Source organism: Meleagris gallopavo, chromosome 5 (assembly GCF_000146605.3).
Source record: "Meleagris gallopavo isolate NT-WF06-2002-E0010 breed Aviagen turkey brand Nicholas breeding stock chromosome 5, Turkey_5.1, whole genome shotgun sequence".
In the NCBI taxonomy this organism is placed as follows: domain Eukaryota; kingdom Metazoa; phylum Chordata; class Aves; order Galliformes; family Phasianidae; genus Meleagris; species Meleagris gallopavo.
The window spans coordinates 23,436,646-23,463,017 of NC_015015.2; the positions used below are offsets into that span (position 1 = coordinate 23,436,646).

Genomic DNA, 26,372 nt, shown 5'->3' on the forward strand with positions numbered 1-26,372 from the left:
ATACTAAGCCTTCTGAGAATAGGTGCAGGTAAGAAGGCAGTATGTATTAACAAACCTGATGTATTTATCCCTGTATATACTGGCTAAATCTGCATGATGTTCATACTCAGCCTTAAAATTTGGTTTGGAAATGTATGATGATGAAAGGGGGGAGTAACTACAGATTTCATTAGCATTACATCTCCTAAAAAGTCTCAGGAGTGCAGGGAGGCCAAGGCACTCTCTTGCCAATTCGTGCCAGATGTCAAGGAGTGTTGCTGTACCTCTGTGGGCTGCTGTAGAGAAAGATAAGGCTTTAAAGGATTAAACTTTTATAATCAATATTTCATATCAGTCTCACACATTCTCTTCTCCTCCAGCCTCTGTTTCTGGCCTTCTTTGTTTCCTCCTTTTAATGTCTGTTGGTTTTCTTTTATTTTTGTCATCTGGTAATGTGAGATTTTTTTACTTAGTGCTTGAAATACTCCTTCAGGGTAACCTTATGACCTTTCCTGACAAAGAGTCTGTGAGGCTGACATGCATTCTGGGAAGATGTGCGTATCACAGATGAAATTCTTAGGAGGTTATGTAAGAGGGTCTATGAAAACTGGGGCAGGGATGTCAGAGCTCTGCAGTACAACTGAAACAGGAGCCTGGTGTGTAGAAATGCATTTACACAGCACTGCAGCAGAACTTTATGTTGTTATGGAGAAAAATGCATAATTTGGAAAGGAAATATGGAATAGTAACTGCTTTCCTCTAGCTCATACCTGCTATCCAGTCTCTCGGTTTACCTTTTTTCAATTCAGTTATGTTCAACAAAAACAAAAGTAGCTTTGTCTTTGAAGGTTCTGCCAGATTCTGTCTGTAATGACAGCTGAATAGATTATTAACATTTGGTAATTCTCCTACTGTTGACATTGATGTAGAATGGTAGCTGATAGAAGGATATTTCTTCTCCTTTTCAGTTCTCTAATCCAGGTAAGATTCCCCATCAGGCATAAGAAGCATTTTCTTTCAGAGACCAGAGTTCCTCCTCCTGCTTTTTCCTCATGCTGTGAGGAAAAATTATTGGACATAATTTGACTGAGATTAAGAATCCAGAAACAGGTGCTTGTTTTATATCACTTGTTGCAACTACACTGATAAAGGTTTATATCCTTCTTAATTACTTATGTCTTTTTTTGTGGGTCTTTTGTTGTTGTTGTTGTTGCTGTTGTTTTAGTAGAAGATTGTACACAATCTTTTGTTTAAATAGGCAGATATATAAGTAATGGAGCATGGCTTAGTAGCTAATCCAGAACAGTTACTGCATGATACACATGTTCTCAGAAAAATGTCCTGGCAAGATTTTTTACATTACAATTCTTTTCTTACATTCACCTTACAACCCTAATTTTAATATTTAGTGAACGAATTGGTATATTTCTATGTATCCCATATGTATAGGTCAATTTATCACATACTTCCATCATTAACCTAGTTTTCCAGAGATCTCAGATCAGCAGCTTTTGGGCTTTTCACTTTATAGTGAATGAGGTCTTGCATGCATCTGAGACTCTGAAATTTAACTATGATTAATACACTTATTATTCAATATAGCCTGTTTGTGGTGTTAGGGTTTTTTTCTAGAGCATTAATATAGATTATGCTATTATTATTCTACTTTTGAATTTTATTTCCTTATCTCATATTCGCAATCTATACTATTTTTTCCAAGGGGAGCAAGGGTGCAGGGGCAGACAAAGTAAATGATTTCACATGTAACACTGAAATAAGTGAGTGTAAAAGAAGCAAAAACACAATAGCTGTTGAACAGAATTTCTGAACTTCCTTTTGTGTATGAACATACAATGACAAGTAAAGAGGACGGTACAAGGCAATGCAAATTACACAAGTCCTGTTCTTAAACCTGTAATAAATATATTTATTAGTCAGTTGTGTCCTACTTAGAGGATCAGGATTGTACAAAAGCACTATGAGGCAGAATATAGGCTATTATGTTATTACTGCTGTTCAGGAGGCACAATCTAAAGTATATGACTAATTAATACTTTGAAGTTTGTTAAAATTTAGAGAAACCATTGCAGATAATTGTTATTAAAGAATGATGAAACATAATGGCATGTTATGAAAAACATCCTTACTGTCAGAGGAAAGACATTAATCTACAAGCCGTAGTAGATCTGGTTTACAGGTATTTGTTTAAGTACCAGTGAATTTAGGCCTTTTACTGTGCTTATCTCAAATGCTCATCCCTATTATGAGTACTGCCTTCACTAGGCTTACCTTCCATTCCTACCAAGGACATCAGTGTTGATCAAGGAAGATCATGGAAGAAAGTTGTGTCTGTTGGTACTGTAGCTGCTCTCATTTACAAGTCCTTGGCATTACTGGCCAAGGTTCTTCCATGTCTTTCAGCATTTGTCTCCATGCATTCCCACTTCCAGGACTCTTTTTCCAGCCAGGGACTACTTTCCTCGTTCCAGAAATGCTGCTTTTTGGGAACCCAATCTGAACTGCCTAAGCATAGAAGTACAAACAGTTTTCTTTCATGTCACTATTAATTTGAGGATTCACAATGTACCACTTCCAACTGTTATAAAAACATACAACCCTCATCTAATAGTTACATCTACTAGGTTATAGACATCTGCTAGAGAGTTTGAACATTCATTTTTGGCCGCTCGCCCCCACGTGCATGCAACAAGTTATCTGCGGCCTGCAATTTATATATTTTTCTCCTGCAGCATGTACCAACTCATTAAATATTCAGACAGTGCCACTGTATTATAACAGTGTATGAAGTGTTATTCGTAGCCTGAAATACTAAAAAGTAGATCTAGCCAGTAGTTAAAAGAGTATTAGAATAGAATACCATGCATCAGCCAGGGGAGCTTTAAATATATGTGGATTAAAACTCCTTCCAGGTAGAGTAGAACAGTACTTATAAATTTTCTGGGCAAAAAAGTCCAGGCAGAATATGTTCTGCATCTGATCCTCAGGAAGTTATCACACAGTAAAGTGACAACTGTAATAGCGGAAGCTAGACATATAAATCCTTCCTCGTATAATGAAAATGCGCCTTCAGGAGATCGTACATAAGGTCAGATCATACTTTGTTTAGTTCTTTCAGCTGACATGATTGAAATGTAAAGTCTGAAAGGACTAAGTTCAGATAACTGGGAAGATGGATTATGTGCATGAAGGATAACGATAAAAATATTATTTGGAATGAAAAGATAAGTGTCAAAGACTAAGGTATAAAAATCTTCACTTAGATAGATGTATTCTCAACAAAGCAGAATGTGATTATAATGTACTTTAAGTAGAATTAAGATTAAGTGACCTTTCACAGTGCAAAATAAACATCAGTAGAGAGCCTTTCTAAGATACAGTGTATTGAAGTAAGGGTGGCAAGCAGTCAAGAAGGAATGACATACTGCCCCAGAAAAGAACAAAGCCAAAATAGTGCTGACTGCACATGACCTGCTTTGCAGAAACTTCCAATATCAAGTGACCTTTGGAACAGCAAGTGAGAAATTTTCCCCCTTAAAACTAAACAGGCAAACAAAATCTAGGAGCCCACTGTTTTCATTGGCTTGCTTTCTATTTTTATTTAGATGAGCAAGAACAGATTTCTTTATTTCTGGAAACTTCCTCATTCTTGAATGATACAAAACTGTTTGGTTTATTTTTCCTACCCTGTTTCCTCTAAAATTAATTGTTTCTCCCAAAATTGTTTCCCTTTTAGTGTTTTCCCTTCGTCTTCTATGACTTTGACTCCTCTTACCACTGTTGCCTCCTTCATTCTCTTAGTTCCTAATGTACTTTCTTCTGTTTGTGTAGTTATCTTCCTTGTTTTTACACTGATTTTCTGTTCCTTGTTTTTCTCTCATCATATTAATACTTATTTTATCTTTCTATATCTGTCTAGTTGTTTTGTGGTTTTTCACCCTCTACTTCCCTCTCACTAACCTCACACTAAATGTGTGGTATTCATATCACACATTTTCTCACAAACTCATTTTTTGATAGATCACCACTTTCTTCTTTCTCAATCCAATCCTGTCACTTTATTCTTGACTGAGATTCACTTTTAGCTCACTTACCATCATCATAAAATGATTTGCCCTAGGGCCTGAGTTCATAGAAAGTGCTATCCAAGGCAGAAAGACGGTTATTGTAATAGCACTTTCTAGCCCAGCAAATCTTCCTAATTCTCTAAATTTCGTATGTTAGTGTTTGCAATAAGAATATGCTTCTGCACATTACCCCTGCAGAGCCGACACCACTAACAGCAATAAAATCTTCTTCTACTATGGTAAGTAGTTCTGAAGGTACTGGGTTCACGCTGATTAAACAAACCTCAGTGTAAACTCTGATGTGACAGGGTGCTAGTTGTGTTGCTGAATCTGTTTGAAACTGCTCTATTTTGGTGAATTATGCCCTTTACTTGCCAGTAGTAATGGAGGGAATGAAGGAAGGACCTTATTATGACTCTAATTCAGATTGGCTTGGTGAAGGAAGTGAATAATTAATCTTCTAGCTGCAGAATGAGTACATCTGGAATCAAAGAAGCATAATAAACATAGAAGTCTACAGTGGTGTTTTTACACTTTCAGCAGAGTGAATAATTACTACTGCACTTTTTCTACACAGAGTGAGTGTTTCCGATTTCTGAAGTGCTGTTGCTGCTGCAGTAGCTGGAATTGAACAAGTTGTTCTATGGGCCATTAGAGGGAGGCTGTGATATTGGGCCTGGGACCTGCTGAGGGAGTGTATCTTTTGAAAAGCATACATTAGTAAGATACAGCTAGAAACAGAAAAGCACAAACTAATTTCTGTGGCTCTCCTATCCACCCTCCAGATCATGAAAGAATTTACAAAGTTCATGATAAAGATAATTAGTAAAATGACAGAACAGTAGAGAAGGTGAAAAACCTCCAATAATTTCTGAGAGGAATACCTCATGCAGGGAAACAAAACTGTTGTGGGATGCATATTTTAAATTAACCCAAAGGAGATGAAAAGATTTTAATTTCTTATGAGAACTGCTAATGGATCCCTGCAGAGCTCTGTCCTTGTGGACAGCTCTGATAGAACATTGCCTTTTTCCATAGTCAGTAACACAAATAGAATGTTTTTTATTTTTCCAGAAAGTCCGTAGCTCCAGTCCCTGGACCCAGTTTGAAAAGTGTCCTATAGGTAAATCACAGCAGAGCTGATTCTGGACGATTCAGCCTCATTGCTCATGCTTAGTACAATTTTAAATTAACCTGTATATGCATGACACTGTATGTGTACACAAAAGGTCCAAAGTCTCTAGCATGCTTAGAACGGCCCAGTAAAAATACCTCAAAAGGCAGCACAGCATAAACTGAATAACAAATAGAACAAGTAAGTATCTGACTGGTGGTACTGCCAATGTCTAGTGACAAGTGCTGATTTTATACTTTATGCATATAGATCTTTTTTAGACTACAAGTGTATAGAGTTTGGACTTTACATATATATAAGCTAACGAATGTGTAAAACTTGCTCAACTCTTAGAAGTCAGGAAGTAAAAAAGAAAACCTGAGACAGCATTTTACTTTCTAGTTATGAAAATGTTGCAATTCCCACTCCTTTGGAAATGCATGACACATCAGGAATGACACAGTAGTAGCAGTATCATAGATAGAAAAAAACCTTGAAGTAGCGATAGCTCTCCAAGTACACTTCCGCATTGTAAGAATCAAATAGTACAAAGTGAATAGCTTGTAATATTTCAACATTTCATATTTAGTTTCTGCTCTGCATTGGATTACACTGAGCTGGATCTGCTGTGATTTTGGAGGTTAAGTAAGGATATCTGCTATTCATCTACCTTGCCTGATGAGTAAGGTAGATTATCAGCTGCAAACCCTCAGGTTTGAACCTACAAAAGAGACTTCATGAATGCCTGTTGCTGGCTGCTTTCACAGAATATAGCAAAGTTTTTTAGGAACAGAATAATTTTCTTTTTTTAGTTAGGATGGCTTTGTTACATTTATATCTATTCTTGTTCTGTCTACTTTTTTGAACATTGTATCTCACTGTTTTTGTTTTCAACTTCTTGATATTAGTTTTTATTGCTTAGATTTTGGACATCTCTAAATGTTTTTATAAATTGGCAAAATAAATTATCTTCCTGCCCTGAACTTCATTTCTGTGGACACAAATAACCTTGGCACAAGGTGTTCCAAGGTTTATTGATTACTGTAGCTGTGCCTCAGGCCATCAGCAACTTCAAGCCAATTATTAATGCCCTGCATGTCAACAGTTATCGGAAAAGCAATGAATGCATTTGCTGTGCTCTCCAAAACAGCAACTAACTAAACTGCAAAGTCAGGAGAGCAAGTTCTAGGTGGGAAAGTTACCTTTCTGGGCCAGGTGAAGGGAAAGGTGTCTTGGACTTTCATCTGTAAGGTTAAGCCACAATATAGTTCAGAGTAGCAAGTTGTTTTATGAACCAAAGAGCTAATGGAGGTTTATTTCTTGCAGGCATGTATGCAGTGTTTCTTTAAACAAACTACAATGATATATTCAGTTGTATTCCCTCAACAATTCTACATCCCCTTCCTCTTCACATGGGATAATGGCAGTGTGTACTGTGGATGTATTAGATCCATATGCTATCAAGCTGCTGCTGCAGGAACCTGTTTGATTCTCTTTCCTATCTGTATTCAGCCATATTCTGGGAAATTGTTCACTAATTTCATCCCAAATGATGATATGAGGAAATGAATTGCTCAATGATCAGTTGAATACACAGAACAATTGTGTGAAGTATAATTTCCTAGAAAGGCAAGTCAAAAGAAAAAAAATCAACTTATGTAATTGCTGGAGGCACTTATCTACGGTCCTGTTGAAGTCAGAAATAAAACCAATGAAGTTCCTTGCTTGTAAATGGCAGAAATTGGCAAATGAATATCTTGGTGTTTTGAATGAGGAGAAAAACAATCTGCAGGCACTTGTTACGGTTCTGCTGAACTTTAATGTGGCTGTGATATGGGAGCAAAAGCAGCTCTAGAGTACTACTCATTGTGTGCCTGTTCCACATACTGCCTGTTATTTCTCTGCCGGTATTCTTCAGACATTACAGTGCGAACAGCAGTAATAGGCTCTCTAGTTCAGAGGTTACAATTCCCTGCAAGGTGCTGCTGAAGAGATAAGAGTATAACTAAGGGGAGTGAAAGTGTGGTGGCAAGACCCCCCCAGCCCTGGTTTCCCTGGAGGACCGCCTGTCTGGATGGTGTGCTTCCACTGCTCAAGTTCTTTGAAACAAAAATGGCATACATCATTTAGGCACGGTAGCACTGCCCACAGCATGTATACATACAAAATCTTTGTTCAGGCATATAACACTCCAGTAGTGATCAGAGATCATCTTAGAGATGCTCACAGCCACCCAGATCAACTGATTTTGGAGAACCAATGGAGTTTCAGTCAATTTCTTCTTAATTTTTTTAAAAAAGTATTTATTTATTAATGAGTACTGAGAGGTGCTGAGAGATCTCCACTGCTTCTTTAAGGACAACGTTTGAAGGCATTGAAATTTAGTGTTCTTTGGCTCTCATTTAGTCATTTTTTCAATCCAGTCTCTGCCTTTTTTTGAGACTAGTGTTTTTATTGTAATGTGGTGGCAGGAGCTTGTATTAATTAGCCAGAGCTGTATGAAAGTTAGAATATGCTTAGCATTTTCTGATTATGCGCTTTGATACAATAAATGTCTATGTTTGAAATTCTGCAGTGTGAACCTGCTTCAGAAATTGAGAGTTAGAAGTTGTGGTACTGGAATGTATGGTGCAGATACCTACTGAAGAAACAATGGATTCATTAAAATGGGAGATCTAAATTATCACTCTGGAAGCATCGTTTGGTCTTTATCACCTGAGAGGGAGTACAAGTGTTTGCAGAGTTTATAAAGTAACCTGCCATGTGCATCTGTGGGAAAGCACATGCCATTGACTTTTATAGCGTGATGTTTTAAACAGATGAAATTTATTTGTTGTTGCTGTAACTGCAGGGCACGTTAGAGAGTCCAAGCTGCTGCTCAGTGCTTCCTAGCTTCTATACACAACTGTTAATTCCTAGATTAATTTGTGAAAATTCCTGTACTTCCTCCTGTTCCTGGCTTTATATGGATGTGTAAAGCCCACACTCTCTCCTTGTACTCATCTGTGTGATGACTAGTAAAAGATGCAGTCCCTGCTGTCTTTTGGGAAACAGCCTTTTCAGTCTGAATGTGAATGGAGAGGAGAAAGCAAGAAATTGGCTATAGTTTCTATGTTTTCTATCAAATGTAAATTGAAAAAAAGAAAATTCAGAAATCAAACCATACTACACATGTGCAAGAAACATTGAGACTTTCTGGAAAAGGCTATTGCTACACATGTACCAGCTAGATTCCTTTATTGTGCTGATATCACAGATGGCCAGTGTTGTTATGTCTTAAAATCATGAGGTTTCTGGGCACCAGTATGCAGAGTTTAGGCAGTCTCAGGCACGGTGCACCTGAGCGTGCTCTTTGCCGCTCTCATTCAGACATGTAGGAGAAAACTGCAGCACATAGAGCTCATATTTGATGTACTACTTGCCTGCACTAAGACAGTTAACTATTATAGGATTGTGAACTTCCCTCTCATTAATTAACGGAAATGCAAATGAAAGACTGCATTGCAAGCGAGAGCCTATTCTTAGTCTGTGCTTCAAAACTATCCCAAGGGTAATAAAATAAAAAGTCTGAGCAGAGCACATTCATTCCAAAAGCAACTTGAAGGTATAGAGTGTAAGTGGAGATAAGAAAAACAGAAGTAACTGCCTTAAGTCATTTTGTTCTCAGATACAAAAATAAAACTGTGCTCCTGCCTCAAAAAACATTTTCACAGACTGAGGAAATTCTTAACTATTTGGTTTTATTGTTCTCATAGTGCCTATTGAACAGCCAGGACGTATCTCTCTTCTTCAACGTTGTATCACATGGGTTTTGGGGAATGTAGTTGATAATTTAAGGAAAATTTTGCCATTGCTTTCATCCAGTCTTTTACAGCAGTGTTTGCCACAACCTTTGTAGAAGTACCTTTTTCCTTTATGATTTTTGTTGAATGTGCATTTGATTAACTGTAGAAGAACTCTCATATGCAGACATCTATCCAAAATGTACAAGAGAAAAATAGTAGCCTAGGAGGAAAGAGATATGTAGGAGCTGCCTACCAGAGTTATGAAATTGGAGGAGAAGAAAGAATCTTTCCTCATCCTTGACAAACTAGACACTGCATACTCCACTAAATTACAGATCAGATATTGCATCTCACTGTTCATGGTACATAATACACGGTATTTACTGGGACGGTGAAAACCATCTGCTAATTATGCTTACAGGGACAGTATGTAGGTACCCTGCCTTATAACACAAGTTATTGTTATACTGGGTGACAGCAGTACATCCAAAACATTTGTAAGATGGTTTGGGTGGGTACAGAAACTTTACCAGGATGATCTCAGTAGAAATTGTTATCTTATTACATGTAAGGCATTTGATTTCTTCACTAAGGCACCGAGTAAAGATTAACGATGACAGTAGACATATTTTTCATTTTTACAGTGATCCTGAATAGTGTTGAGCCTAAAAGTTGTGTCTATTTAAGAACTGATATACTATATCTCACTGTTCTATTTGTTCACAGCTCTATTTATTTCTCATTGTTTAAAGCTCATAAGCATCTTTCTTAGTTTTTTTTTAATCTTTTTATTATTTTTTTAAGAGTGCTTTGTCAGACAGTATGTATAAATGCATAGACATGGCTTTTTTTCACTGTGTGCAGCCAGCACTTGGCAAATGGTAGCAGAAGGTATGTTGCAGTTGCACTTAATGGAGATTTTCTCACAGGTTAAATGGTGGCAACTTGTGAGTTTCTCAGTAAGAGAATTTTGTCTAGCAGGTCTGTCTGCCAATATCATAACAATCACACGATACAACATTACCTCTATTTGCAACATTAATAGCATGCTCTACAATTTACTGTGCATTAATAGTGTACTTTATAATGTAATGTGCATTAAACAAAGAATTAACCTTCATAAACTTATAAGCAGTTATTCTCTCTTGCCTCACCCTTTTCCATAAATTATAGGAAAAAATAGATTCAAGGTCCCACATTACTCCACATCAATTGCTATTTAAAAATTCTGATATTTGTATGTTTTTGATCAGAATTCTGAGATCTTTTTGCTATAAAACTCGGTTCTTTGAGTTTCATCGGTGTGATTAAATCATACCTCCAGGTTTCTTACAGAAGAAATTTGTGATTGCAAACTTGGAAGAACAGACTTTTAAACTGTGATCCCGATCTATTTCAAAATCTGCCAAGAAGAGAAAGAATGGCAATAAGAAAGGTAAACTTATTCATGCACCGTGATGCTAAACCATGGATTAGAATGCGGCGTTCTTAGCTGTCACCTTATTTTATATGAAGACAGCAATTAGATTTGTTCCTTTCCCAAAGATTTCTCACCTTCAGGCTGAACAAATCTGGACCCTTGAGACCATATTCACATACTGTGTGCTCCAACCCCTTGACCAGTTTGTTGGTCTGAACTTTGTCTCTTGTTTATCAGCCTGTAGTCAGGGGGCCCAAACCAGACACGTTACTACACTGGAAGCTTCAAAGATGCTGGATAAAAATGATTAATCATTTCCAAGCAAGTGTAGGAACAAACCACGTATACAAAGATACATAGGGATATCCTGTCAGTTCCCAGCAGTCTGCACCTGAGGAATTTTCTTAGCTGGAGGGTAAATCCACATAAATTTTAATAGCCCTTACTAGAGCTTTCTGCTGTAAGTTTGCCTAACACCTGTTTCCTGTTTGAAACTGCTTATAATTCAGCATTTACATTATCCTGTATCTGTCGCTCCATGGTTTAATTCTGTATTATAGTGAAAAGTAAATCCTTTTCCTTGACACAGTCTGCCACCAGACATTTTCATTTGGCGTCATCTTGTTCTTTTATTGTGAAAAACTGTGATGAACCATTTATCCAATTATTTTCTATAGCATTGTTTTTCATATTCAGGAAATTAGACTTTTCTAAGAACACTTGTCTAGTTTTTTTTTTTCATGTGTTATCTATCCCATATCACTGATCATTCTTTCCATTCTTCACATTCTTTCTTGTTCCATTTGTACCGTTCCTGATTTGGTAGGACAGAAATTACAAATCATTTAGAAATATATCTTTGCACGTGTTCATAAGAAGAGTCTTTCTATTTTTTGTCTTTTGCTTTTATTTTTTTTCCTGAAATTTCCTAATGTTTGTCTTTTCTGCTACTGCTGAGTATGAAGCCAATATTTTCAGTGTACTATTTGCAGGAACACTGATACCTTTCTTACAGTAGGGCAAAATCTAATTCAGAATACACATTGAATATACAGAATATAATCATACATACATGAGTAATATTTTTTCCCCATGTTTGCTTTACATTTTATTCATTATATTTCATTTAGTCTGTGATTTTGTGGTCCATTCACTCAGCATAGTCATATCTTTCTTTCATTCTTTGCACTAAGTTTTGTTTTTAACTAGTTAATCTGACATCAACAAATTTTATCAGTGTGTCATTCAGTCCATTTCCAGATAATTTTCAAACAAGTGAAAACAGATCTCAGTACAGATCCCTAAAGGATCTAAATAAGTTCCTTACACTGTTTAGAAATGCAAAGAAAATGTTGTTTTTGTATTTCTGACCTGCGGGAATTCATGTAACACTGCAGTCAAACAATTATTATGAAGGTTAATTAAGAAACCAGACTTTAAACGTTTATGCATCATTTGAGATTTGCTTGTCCCGAGAAAAAGAAAAAAAAAAAAAAGTCTTTAAGCTTAAATTGGAAAGAATCACAGATCACAGCTTTACAAATAGACAAAGAAGCCAAAATTCTGTGGTTATTTCCACAGTGTTTTGTTTGGCTTCATTGATTTTTGACTTCTTTAGGATTTGTGCTTTGTATCAGAAATTTAAGGATATAAATTAATAGAAGGGGTGCTATCTCAATCCTAGTAAAATTTAAATGATTTTGGTCTATACTAATATGTTTCTTCTGGTTTGAAGTTAAAATCATTAGATTTCAATGGGTTTATAATGATTTTCATTCAAATTCATAAATTCCAGAAAGCTTATTTATAACTCAGCTTCAGGTTTATATAAAAACATGGGCCAAGGTTTTCTAAAAAATTGCACAGAGTAGATAAGAAGACTCTGACACTGCAGGTAGCTTTCATCTTAAAATAACTTCAGACCTGAGGCAATTAAGATTGTCATGTATTGTGGTGTAATTTGAAGCATATTGAAATAGAAAATGAGATTAATTCTGGTTTGTTATCCTTTTCTCTACTCAATGAACTGATCATCTATGTGCCTTTAAGAAATCCCATTTGGATCCTCAACCAAACTCACTCAAAGAACGATAAAACACCTTATCATCTTAAAAACATCTGGATTTTTTCCCTTGATAAAAAGCTAGTCTTCAAATCCTATCTTACTGATCTTGTACTGAATGCATTGATGGAATTACTGATTAGAAAGGCTTTGGGGATTGACAATAGGGATACTGTGATATGGGGGAATGCAAGTTCAGAATGACAGCCAAATTGCTTCCAAGTTTGCTTTGTATTTTCAAGGTAATTCAAGGACTAGTTTAGATTCTCTTTAATCAAGTTGATGAAACTTTAACTATTGAATGGGATAGAAAAAGTATTCATCCAACTTTGAATGAAATTAGTTAGATTTTTGAAGCAAGAAAGCACTGTTATGTATAAAATGCTATTTCTGTCATAAAATCATGCTGCTTAATTTTTGAATTACTCTGAAACTTCTGGTTGAACTGAAGAATCTCTCTTGGACATACATTAAAATTCACTTACAGGATATAGATGCCACCTAAACCAAACTGTGTTAGTGTTCAGATAGTTACCATTGAAGCAAAACATAAAATTGAGTAAAAAGTTTTATGAACTCCTCCAATCTTTGCACATATTTCTTGTCCAGCTCTGGCTTACCTATAAAACACACCCTTTAAGCTGGATTACCTGTATAACGCTTGCACACTCCTTAAGATAAGCAAATTTGAGCTTCAGAAGACATTCACTCTAAACACATTTTCTTGTGCTTAAATCATCCTAGTGAAGAGAAGTGAAGAATGAGGACACTATTACATTTCAGAATCCTGACTACTGTGTTAGGCCTGGGGTTTTCTAAACAATTCCTGGATATAGCCTACAGAAATTGAGCATTTTGAAGAAGTAGATAGAAGAACTGTTGCAATTTCAAACCTGTTTCAAGGACTCTGCAAATGCCTACAAGCAAAAACTTGGGCAGTTTAATAGTGGGAGGATAAAAGATTTAGGTATATTGCCTGAATTCTAGCTTAAGTCCATCCTGTATTTCCCGTTGATAGTGTTTTCAACCAAAAGACAGCACTGGAATCATTCATGTAAAAATTGTCAAATATGTCCTTAAGTTTAACTGAAGGTGTGATCCTTAGTATTTCTATAAATCTCAGAGGAGTGAAACTCATTCCAAAACAACACTTGCACTCTTTAGATACTTGGAATACTTGGGGGGCTTAGGTTGTGCTTCAGCTCAGTACAAGCAAGTTACAAAGTGGATAAAATAGAACAGTTCAGTTGGAAGGGACCACTGAAGATCATCTAGTCCAACTAACACTTAAAGGTGAACCAAAAGTTAAAGCACATTGGTGAGGGCATTGTCCAAACTGATCTTAACACTGACAGTCATGGGGAGTAAGCCACCTCTCTAGGAAACCTATTCCAGTGTTTTGAAGACCTCAGCGGTAAAGAATTTTTTCCATATATCTAATTTGAATTTTGTCCTGTGCAGTAATGACTCATTACTGCATTTCTTTTTGTAGCATAAATTGTCAATTTGTTTCTTTCTCTGTGTTCCAGGTAGTTTCTGACTGATATTCAGTATATTCTGATATTCATACTGAGTTATATTTCTAAATGTGTAGGATTTCACATGTTTAATCCTCTGTTTGTCAACTAATTCCTGTGTAAATTGAGATGTGTTGATATAAGGTTTTCCATCCCAGATCTAATAAGTTTCAAATTGGTACTCCTATGAGTCTTCTTCTGTGTTGCTCAGTTTGTTACAAGAACCTGCCAGTGATCAACTTGTGGCATGGCATTTGTGCTGAAATAAATGAGTATGAGGTTATTGTAACCGGTGTTCTGTGGGCAATTAGTAGTAAAAGTTAATCACAGTGAAATAGTTGGAGTGATAAACACCACAGTAGCACTGCTACTGGATCTATCAAATGTAAATGAATTCTGATCTGTTTTTAATCAGTGATGTGATTTGAGATATTTAATTTCATAGGTATTTCCTAGGGAACAGTTTGCTTCTTAGTTTTATTTAAGGCACAATTCAATAATGAAATCTTTGTATTCATCTTTCTACACAAGAAGATACAATGATAGTAGCACTAGTTGCATTTTATAATATTCTCATACATTATTCTCAGAATGGTCTTCAACTTTTCTTCTAAGGATTGAATGCTGATATGTGCATGTTAAGGGAAACAAAATAGCAGGTTTTTACCCTGCTTGAACTTGGTATGGCTGAGCTGCTAGTCAGAGCCTTGTCATGCACACAGTGAAACCGTTCTATATATTTATTTATTTAATGCATAGAATATGAGGTTTTAGGGCTTAAATGTCTCTGTCTTTGGCAAGTCTGTAGCCACCTATTAGTGGTAACCCATAGCCACAATGTAAATACAAAGAAATGAAAAGCACCTGCAAATAATATTTCCCTAATTTGTATTCTTCATCATCCTTCACTCAGCATGTCAGCACTCTCTGTCCCCTAAATGCATAATACTGGAAGCCTGCTTGTTCAAATACAGAAAAAAGGCAATTAGGAGTTATACCTAAATTTTCATCAATTCAAGTACCCATTTATGATTAATTATTAATACCCATTAATCAGTTTTGAGTATGTATCAAAATTGGTATTAGATGCAAGTGTTCCACATTTAAAAGCATATTGGCTAAAATCAAGAAATAAGTGGCCTCTTTGGATGACAGTTAACTACATTCTTTGCTGGTAACTGAAACTATATGTTGCTTTTAAGAAAAGGAAGGGAACAGAAAAACATTCCTTTTTTTCCAACCTTGATTTTCACATACTGACATTACTCTTGTACTCTGCCCCCAGAAAGGCCCTACAATCCAGGGCAGATACAAAGGAATGCAGGGCAGTTCTTGTAGCAGTACTAAATGGCATACAAGAAACCTGGCTGGAAATCTTTCAACAGAAAAACTTTTTGTTGAGGAACATATTTATCAAAATGCATTCTTGAAATCAATCATATTAAAATGATTGAAATAATTTTCCCTATTGTCTAGTTAATATGTTTTGATTCATTTAAACAGAGACGTTTTGTAATAGCCAAAAATCATGGATATTGATAGGTAATGCATTTTTTGGAGTGTTTTTTGTTGTTGTTTTTTTTTGGTTGGTTGGTTGGTTGGTTGGTTGGTTTTGTTTTGTTTCTTTAAAGATATTTTCAGAGTCTTCAAAGAAAAGAGAACAATCTCCAATCTACCCTGCTGCATAGAGTATTCAGTAGTTGTTGCTTTCTGGTTTTCTTCCTTAGCAGTAGTTGAAGTTAGATTTGTTTCTTCAGTCCTATGGAGGCTTCCAAAAAGCCAGTGAAAGTCAGTAGCCATCTGAAATTCCAATTTTTGGCACCAAATGTTTTTCTAGTCACATTATACAACTGAGTATTATTCAGTATTTACTTACTGTATATTGAAATTTAAAATAAATTTGGATATAAAAATCTGATTACAACAGATGAGGATTTTTTTTAAAGTCAGCTCTCAATGGCTTGTGAATATTTCTTGGAACCATTCTTCCCCACGGTATGCATTTCTTCTGAAAACATGACAGTCTTTTCAATTGTGTCACTAAGAAAGAAAAAAAGAGAGAGCCTAATTCCCTTGTGTTTGATTTTAAACATGCTGAAGTTCTAGTTGCAGAACTTAAAATATCGTTCCCAAAGAAAGCTGTCTTCGCTGTTGCCACTATTTTGTGAACATGTCACAGCTTGAAAGCACAGATTGTGTACTAAAGTTTCCTTGCAGTTTGAGTTTGAAAGTACAGCCTGCATCTTCTGATGTAAACTTTTCTTGCCTACAAGTAGTTCAGTGCTACCTCCATTAACTATGAAATACAGACATCATATTAGTGTAACTTTTTTCTTAAATTCCAGTTGCCTCTTAGGAAGCTAGCACTCAGTCTACACAATCTAATTCCTGATATATGCCACTCATTTTTAATGTGTTTACCACATTTTTTGTTTTTTATAGACTTTTAGTTAATTACTTTAAATTAATAATACTTTGGTAATTCTATATGATTATGGGCCTCATTTTGTCATTCACTGACATGTGGGGGCAAAGAATATAGAGCAGAATCTTATGTCTTCAGTATATGTTTACATTATTTAAAAATTGAAATATCATTAATGTTTCAATATAGACTGGTCTCATGCAGTGAAACTAGATGCAGTCAAAAAGCTATATTGAACTTCTGCCTATTAACAAAGCTTAATAATTGCAGTTTTGTGGTTTATCATCACTAATCATTATAGAGCAGATCTTTTTAGGGTCTATACTGCTCAAGAAACAAATGATAGGATGTGAAGCTCTTCACTCTGACATTACTGGATTTTATTTAGTCCAGATTCTTTCTTACCAAAATCTGTTTGTCTTCTGGTAATTGCTTAATTATTTTGTTTAAAATCCAATGCAAGGTTCATCCAGTCTAGTCTAGCCTGGCTGATCATGTGTAGTTCTGAAGGAAAAGTCTTTTTCCAACGTCTAATGCACAAGTTGCCACTATCACTGATGTAAAGAAATACTCTTGCCTTGCTTGTAGGCTCTAGAAACAGGTGTTGAATTGAATGGACTCAGTTAAAAGGGAAAGAAAACAATGGGAAAACCCCTAAAGGGTAACCCCAAGATTCAAATGTACAGATGACTGAAGTATACAACAAAATGTCACTATGTAACTTGTCCATAGTATGGTAGTACAAGCAGAAATGTTTAAATGGAATTACATGAAGCAAGCAATAGGTTAAATACACTCTGGCCAATAATTTCCTTGTTTTCTTGATTCCAATCACAAGTAGGTACTAGTTCCAATTGAAATTAAACATTTCTCTTATGGTACAATGCTGTAGATAATATGTTTGGATGAGTGCTTGACAATTTGAAAACTTCTTTCCTTGACTATTTTCTTCTCAATTTCTATCACCTAAAGCCTCGTTGCAGCTCATTTCTTTCCTGTCTCTATCTGGAACCTAGGCATCACCCTAGTCATCAGAGCTCTCCAGTTACCTCACGATGCTCTCACTGATCATTTTATATAGGAATCATCAACATCAAATCAAGTCACAGCTTAATCTTCCTTCCATTCTTGTCTGTAGCTGTGGCCAAATCCTGTTGTTTCAGACTGACAATCTCCAAATGAAAATATTCTTGCCTAACTTGTGGCAATTTGAAAACTGATTACTTGGAATGAACTATGATCTCTTCAGTACTTGCAGTCATCTGCTTATGCCCATCAGTACACCAAATAGTAAATAAACTTGCCGGTGTACACAGAATATCACAACTCAGTTTTCATCCTCCTCCATACTTAGAAATATGATTCTGAATGGTACAGTGTTACAGGCTGAAATTAAACTGTATGATGATTTGTTGTTGCTTGTTCTAAGCAGACCTCCTTTCCCTGTTCAGAAAACATGTAATTCTCTTTCACAGAATAGGATGCCACAATGAGGTGATACTTTGTAAATCCATTATTCACTCAGATACACTTACTAGTAAGCCTGCAGTTTTTTCACAGCATTAAATTTGGCATAACCCTAGGAAAAGGTGACAATACAATGAAATGTTTAGTCAGGAGAAAAACTAACAAAATAAATAAAACTCTAGAAAAATCAAACCAAAACACTTCAGTACTGCCAAAATAATTCTTCAAATTTTTCACTTTGATTAATAAGGAAAACAGGAGCTATTTCTAAAAATGTATTTAGGCAGCTATATGCTAGCTCAAGTCATTGTGCTTAGCTTTGTTTTAGTACTGTTAGCACACTAGACTTAGGATGAATAAATAATGCAGAAAACTTGTGTAAATGGTTGTACTTCTTGTGGTAATGCCTCTGTAGTTCACCTTCACACACAGAAGAGCTGAGTCCAAATATCTTTCTAATTTAAAGGGGGGATGACAGCTATATCCATGAAATATACTTATTTTCATCTTGTTCAGTTTTTCTGATGGAATAGTGTTTGTTTTGAAATAATATGGAGCACAGCTTCAGCCTATTTGCTATATATCCCTAGTATGTACACCGACCACTGATGTTTCAAGCCATTTTCGTTCTTACTCACTCTTACAATGAACATGTTGTTATTCAGTGAATAATAATCATTTTTACACCATTCAGTGGGAAATTCTGAGAATACCTGCAGAATACCCAAGAGTGTCATGGTCAGGATGCCTCACTGCTAGGTGAGAAACCTCACTGAAACTCCTTCAGCTCTTCTAGACAAGGGGGGAATTAAAGCTAATTTGCTCCAGTGGCTTCAGCCGGATGGGCAGCTAAACATCACACCTCTCTCCCTTTTCAAGGAAACGAGGAACAAAATACAAAGAAAAAGGACATCAGGGTTGAGATAAGCGCAGGGAAATCTCTCATCAATTTCCATGATGAGCAAAACAGACGCAAGTGTAGGAAATTATTTTAATGTAATTTATTACCTATTGCTAACATCCTATTGCAGGGAGAGCTACAAGCAAACTAAAAACACCTTCCCTCTACCCATTCTCTTCCACATCTTTCCCCTGAATGAGAGAAAGGGTGCTGTGGTGAGTCCATATAATTTCATTTCAGCTGTTCCTTTATGGTCACTCTCCACCCCAGCTCCAGTGTGTGGGGTGCCTCCATAGTATGCCATCCTTCAAAAACTGCTCCTAAATAGGTCCCTATGGCAGCAGCTCTCCCAGACCTCCTGCTCCACTGTGGGCTGCCCACCATGAGCTGCCTCTCTGGTCAGTAACCTATTTTTGTGGAGGTTCTCCATGGATTGTAACCTCCTTCAGGCCACATCCACTGCTGTACAGGGGCTCCTCCACGGGCTGCACATGGAGAGCTGCTCCATGTAGAGCCCATGGGCTGCAGGGAGGCAGCCTGCTCCACTGTGGGCCTCTCCTGGGCTCCAGAGAACTGCTGCTCTGTGCCTGGAGCACCTCCCGCCCTTCTTCTACACTGACTTTGGTACCTACAGGGCTGTTTCTCTCACGTTTTCTTACTTCTCCCTCCCAGCTGTTGTTGCATAGTTTTTTTCTTTCTTTCTTAAATTTGTTCTCCCAGAGGCATAGTGAGCTCATGGCTCAGCTCTGGCCAGCAGCTTATTCCTATTGGAGCCAGATGGAGCTGGCTCTGAACTCACACGGGGCAGCTTCTGTGCTCTGCTCACAGCAGCTACTCTTGCAGACCCCCCAGCTACAAAAACCTTGATACACAAACCTAGTACAGTTCCTGTACTAAGTTCCTGTTGACAGTTTGAACTTGTGGGCTATTTATAATACAGAGCTGGTTCTTCTTGGTTTAATGTGAGCATGTAGGATCTCTAACTTACCTGCTTAACTTTTTTTAAGATATCCAGAAGGAAAAACAGCCATCTTGGTATGAATGAAATATTCAGTTCCACTGAAAATAAACTTTTCTTCAAGAATTCTACTTTCAACTGTACATGAATCTGTATTTGTTTGAATTCTTCTACTAAATGAATTAGATAAGACCTCCAATTACTTAACTTTAAAAAGAAGTACTTAAATTGTATTCATACATGTTTTCATTTTTACATGTAAGGATTTCTCTTTCTGTCCAGTGCAGGTGCAAAACCTAGAAAAAAGTTTATCTTTTCATATGTTTAGATTTTGAAGTGACCTTCACTTAAATAATCTTTTGTTGCAAATAACTTGTTGTAGAAAAGCCTCAAATATTCCCAGCTTCTACTGGTGTTTTATAACACAAAAATACAAAAATTGGTACTTTTGCTTCCCGTGCATGCCTACAATAGAGATACAGTTATTGCTTTCACTCCTCAATTCAGTCTGCCTTTTGTATGCGGTTCGGTGTATAGCTTAGATATATGTTTATTACTATTAAGTTGTTTCAACCTTTTGTGAAAAATTGCTAACAATTTTAAAAAATCAGCTGTTATTGTAACTTACAGAAGGTACTACTGATGTTTGTGCTCTTGCTCTTTTCTGTCTTCTTATGCTTCTAGTACACTTCTCATTTATTGATCTCCTTCACTTGTACAGATCTGGTCAAACCAAAACCAATTTTCTTCCTAATAATGTATCTTAAGTTTGTTTCCCATGTCCTATGGTGGTATCCATCTCTAGATCTAATACTGACAGAATTGCATTGCATTGTGAAAGTAGACTTTTTTACAGTATACTGCCAAATGTTTTTAAGCCTTGCTAACACTCAAAATGCTCTCCCAGCCTTAGCTTTTACTTCTATTAGATGCTTCTTGCAGGCTGAGATGCAGCCTTCTCTAAGATGAAATATAAAGAATTCCATTATTCAGCTTTTATAATTTGAAAACACCAGCTTCAAAGAACTCTATAATGTGTTACTGCCAGCACCACCTAATCACACTTGACATGCTATCAAGAATTCTGGTTCCAGTTTGCTTGTTTCTAATTAGAGGAGAAACCTGGAATAGGCAGAAAACTGAATTATTGCAGACATTAGCAATAAACTCATGTTTAACCAGTTGGCTGTAGCCAGTGTAAACTGTTAGTAATCTATGGCACTGCAAGCTTGCACTACACCCTATATACCTGCTGACTGGCCATACGGATGCAATTGCTAGCAGATCATAGTTTAGAACAGCTATCTAACTGTTTGTACTGATTTTACTTTTGGGCTGCCTAGGCTGAGTAGTTAGAAACAAATCCTTGAATAAGCACGAGGTTGAAAGCATAATGTGCGTGGGGCAACATGTAGTTTGGTATGGATGTGTGTGCATGGTGCAGAGAGTGGAAGGTAGCCAGAATGATTATTTCACTGTTTCACACAAAATCTGCAAAGTCAGAACCTGACTCTGATCTTTTCTTCTGTTTCAAGCAATGTCTTTTTTCCTCCATTTCTCACTTTGCTCAAGTACAGAGCGATCTTTATTGTATCTGTCCCTCTCCCACTCACCCCAATCTGCGTTAGTTGAAGCTTACCCTTTAGACCCGGCGCTCTCTTTAATAATTCCTTTACAAACTGTAGTTGTGACACAAACTGTCAAATTAGCTCTCATTCTGCACCGCTGAACAAACAATACCAGCATTAATTCCTATGTGTGTGAAGATGCTGTAAGCATAGAGACAAGAAAATAGTTGGCATAAAGCTATTCCCTGACTTCACGTGGAAGTCACACAATATAGAGAGATGGTGCTGACAGCACATTAAGGCAACACTTCATTTAATGCATCAGTGCCTCAAATGCACATGACCCATAGCCTTGCCCCCACAAAGATGTTTTAGGATTTTTAATAGAGTTAACATTCACTATCTAGTACTGCTACTCTGAAAAAGCAAATTAGTTCCAAGTTGTATTCATCAGTCTACTCTTTTAACAGTGTGCTCGTGCCTGTGTACTTCACGTCTCCTATCATCTCAAAAAAGAAGTGTAAGAAACCTCCAGCTTCATAGTCTGCTAATACTGACTCATGGATGAAGTGCAAATTGCATTTCAATTTGTGCTTCAAATGTAACTTTTGCAGATCCTGTATGTGCTGGGAAAACTTTTCTCTTTGAAGAGAAAATCACTAGACTGGGCCAAAAGAAAAGTTCTGCCATATAACGAGCAGTATGTGGTTTATGATGTGCTTTAATTTTTTTCTCTCTTTGTTTCCTGTCTGAACAGCTAGGTCTAGGTTAAGAAACTTTAGGCTTATTCACGTGCACCATTCTCATTCTCTAGCAATACTTTCTTTAGCAATTGTCCTGTGTAATTTCACCATTTATATGAAACAGCTGTCTTCTCCCCCAGAAAATCCACAAGAGCTTACAACAGCAGCTTTAAGTGGGAATAGGGAATAGAAAGGTGGAAATGAAACTGGAAAAGCATGTTGCAGCTTATTACAAGTTCTGACTGCTCCTTTGTATTCTAGATTACTTCACAGAGATATCTTTAAGATAAACTCACTAATATGTAGGAGAGAGATTTCTATTAAATAAATGAAGACAATTCAGAGTGTTTTAAGTATGCTTTCATATAACTCCGCTTGTTTTGGATGTCCAAAAATAATTCCTAATTTTGAATTCCCAGATTTGCCCACACAAGATGGCCAAATAATGCACTTGTATCCCAATCAAAATCTTTTTTCTTCAACTTCTTCAAAGCAAGACTCAAGACCAGGAGTCTACAGGTGGTAGAACTGTTACAGACAGTATGTCAGAAAAAAACTTGAGAACATATTATTTGCTTTTCCTTGTTAGGAGGCCCTTCCTCCATACACAAGCCAGTATATTACTGTTCATTTTGCTGCCAGACGAAACTTGCTGCACGTGCTGCCCTGAGGCACCTTCCTTGCTTAATGCCTAACAAACTTGTGTGAGCGCTGCAGCCATTTACTGCAGTGGGTCTTAGCACCATGGAATTGGACATCCTTGAAAGGATGCCCTGGCTAGCAGAACCGGTCAATGGAAAGAGAGGAACATCCATAAAGGTGAATAGCTGAAAACGGGATGTTTAGAGAAAGCACTCTGGGATTGTAATAATGGGGTGGACTGTAAGCACCCTGCAGGACTCCACATAATGTTTTCTTCATTTACCAAGCCATTAAACTCGAGCTGATTTCATTTTCATAATTTTTCCATTGGTATTTGAGCTTTTATAGCATTCTGTAAAGATTTCTCTCTACTCACAATCTTGTTTAATTTTTATTATAACATTTTCTACTGAGATTTATGTTCTTGTGTTGCTTAAGATTCGTAGCTATATAAACAAGTTAGATTTGCTTATTTCTGGGAATCTTATTTTGTTAATTATCAGGCACTACATGGCAAATAATTTGATTTGGCTTCTACTATATAGTGCTAGTTATTTATTTTCTTGGCTTACTTCACAATGGGGAGAAGGAACGTATAAACCAGAATGCAATTGGGAATCTTTGCATACAAATGGAGCCCATGTCCATAACAGGAATGTTTCCTTGGACAAAGTAAGGTGCCTCTGTCAAACTGGTCATTTCAATCTGGAGTAAATATTGCTGTTCCAGCCATTTTAAAAATAAACTTTGTGGTCTCTTGATTTTCATATTTCATTTTGTTCTTCTGGTCTATAGAATAATGTATCATATTCTCCTAGCACTATAGACTTTAAAAACTTTGGTAATCCTAGACATCAAACATGCAAATCTGCATGTTTGTTTGCATGAAGTTCGAAGTCCCTAACTGTCTAAAAGACTGGACTACATTTCTGGTAATTTAAATACATATTAATTTGCATGTGTTTTTCCTAATAGAACATAAAATCATGTTGTTTCTTATTGGCTCCTATATTTAAGTCCTAGATTCCTAGAGTCCTAAAATCAATAAAACCTAAGCAGAAGTTTTATTCTACAAAAATACTTTTTGTTCCTTTTTACTGTAAAGCAAGTGCAGTGTTTATTTTCATCAATAGTAAACACTGTTGATACCTACTGTTGTCACTGAAAAAGTTTTAATGAAGGTAGATATGAGTAGTCCTTCACGATTTTTCTCATTCTGTGCTCAGCACTGAATCAGTCTCTGAAATGAGAGTCTTCTGTACTGAAAGTGCACTGATACTTGGGAATTCTCCAGCTTCAGAATACTTCATCTGCTCACTAGAAATATCACTGAATGTTTTTTGTTACTTGAGAAAAGTTAGAGGATGCTTTCATAGAATAATACTATTTTATATTAACCATAGGAAATCATGGAGATAAATTATGCTTCAAGATAATCAGTAATGAAAAACCAGATTTGACAAAACTGAAGATTTTGCTCACAAAATGGCTCAGATAGAAGCCAGTGAAGAATCTTCTCTCCAGGCAGCATGATGCTGGTGGTTGAAGACTGTTACCTTTTTGTTGATCTCTCTATTAAGATTCCAAAACTTAGTTTATAAATAACAAATTTGTTCATTCCTGAAAGAAGTATAACATCACTGTAGAGATCTAGTTGATTTTTTTAAACTTATCTTTCAAATTTATGATGTTCCAGTCTTTGTCAGTTCCACGTTACTTGTGGTGGTGGCAGAGAACATACATATGGCAAACGAGACTTCTTTAATCTGAATTTATTTTCAATTACAGCTTTTAAATTATGGTTGTTTACAATTATTTTCTAAAAATTAAATTGAAATTCTAATTATTTGTCGAAATGGATATTCATTAATTAAAAAGGTCAGCCAAATCTCTTGGGTGCAAAAAAACATTAGATTCAAAAGATTCACCTTGCTCTATCCCTATTCGTTTTATATATACTGTTAATTATATTGTTGTATGTTAGAGTTTCATCCTCCTCAAAAAGTGGTGGTGATAAATATTGTCCCCTTGTGAGAAATTACTTTATTGGCACCTTCAAATTATTGAGATTGTGAGTGGAAAATTCTGTAGTGCAATATAATGATGAACAGAAAGTGAAATAATTGACCAGAATGGAGCATTAACCCAATCTGATTTATCACCATAACTCTGACCTGTGTCATAGTGTCCCTGTGGACACCAGCTGATTCCAAGGAATAAACTGTACCACAGATAATATTGCAACAGCTGGTAACCACTGAATGTGCTGATGAATGTGCTTTGACAACTTGATTCTAACACCTGTTTATACAAGCAGCACATTGGCCTACTATCCTGATCTTTTCCAGAACTCCAGAGAATTATGGTTTCTTCTCTCTCTTCAATATAAAATTTATGATATACGTATTTTAGTTTTGTCAAGATATCTAGAAATAGCAGCAAGATGTAGAAAAAAATGTCTCCCATAAAGCATTAGACCACAATCACAGCTGCAGCTCTTCAGTATTTGTTAAATGGCTCTTGAAGTGAAGCTCTTGAAGTGGTGTTAGTAAGTGATGAAGTTCTCATCCAGATTTAGTTATAATACATTATACAAATGGATAAACTGAGTATTTAGAGTAAAGTGATTAATCCAACTCAGTGATCAAGTCAGATGCAGGATTCTTGCTAAAACATTTTATTTGTGATTCTTAGTATCCAGCTCCTACTGTATTCTACATTATGCTTTGTTAGAAATAAGTGCACAGCAGATGAGGGAAACGACAGATTGGAAACAGTATGCACAAAGAAGTGGAGTACTTCTCAAACAGTTATACTGATGGCATCTGCACAGGATCCTTTTTTCCATTTTCTTACCTTTGTCTAAATTTGTGTCGTGCTATTAACTATAACAACGTCTTTAAAATATAAAATTATGTTGATGTCTAGAGGCCTCAGTCATGCAGACAGTCTAGACATTAAAATATATATTTTAACTTACTTATTTTCAATCAAATGGCTGTGCCTAACCCAAAAAGTTTCAGGTCCGGTTCTCAAAAGTAACAAGTGTCTAGCCCCTGTTGAAATCAGTTATATGCCTGCAGACCAGATGGAGAATGAGAGCTATAGATTGTAGAGAACAAGTCATATTAAAATAACAAGACAAACATAAGCTTTGGAAGCCTTGCTTCTTTCATTCTTGTTCCTAATTTTCCTTCAGAATTTATCTTAGCTCATTTAGTGTCACTTTGGCCTTCTGCAGTGGTAACTGCAGTGCTGACTTAAGCTGTCCATGTGTGATATTAAGAGCTAGTCTTCATGGCTTTTTGCTGACTTACACAAAGTAGCAAAATTTATAGTAGCAATAGAGTTATTCAGAAAATTAAGTCAGTGAATATTTACTGGAACTGAAATGTTGTCTAACAGAGAAAAGTAATGCCTTTTGGCTGGTAGTATATCAGAAATGAGCAGTCAGCTGATACTGTTTTTTGTCATGTGGCTGAATATTTGTCTTAGAACTGTCAAGTCCCTCCAGTAATAGGAGGGAAGGAGTGCGGTCTTTTATGAGAACTCCAAGTCATGGCATGGGTTTAATGAATAACAGATCTTTTTTGACAGCAATCCTTTGTCTTACGCATTCATTACTTGGCATGTAAGGGAAAGTAAAAATGTTAATCAATTCCAAATTCCTTCCTCCTCAAAAGAGATTTGCAAACACCTGAAGGAA

General features: G+C 36.3%; 1 protein-coding gene across 1 annotated transcript in view; it reads left to right on the forward strand.

Moving 5' to 3' along the window:
• The window catches only part of LOC104911128 (astacin-like metalloendopeptidase), a 47,766-nt gene that overhangs the window by 16,587 nt on the left and 4,807 nt on the right, over positions 1-26,372 (forward strand). The gene's annotated exons all lie outside the window — the stretch shown is intronic.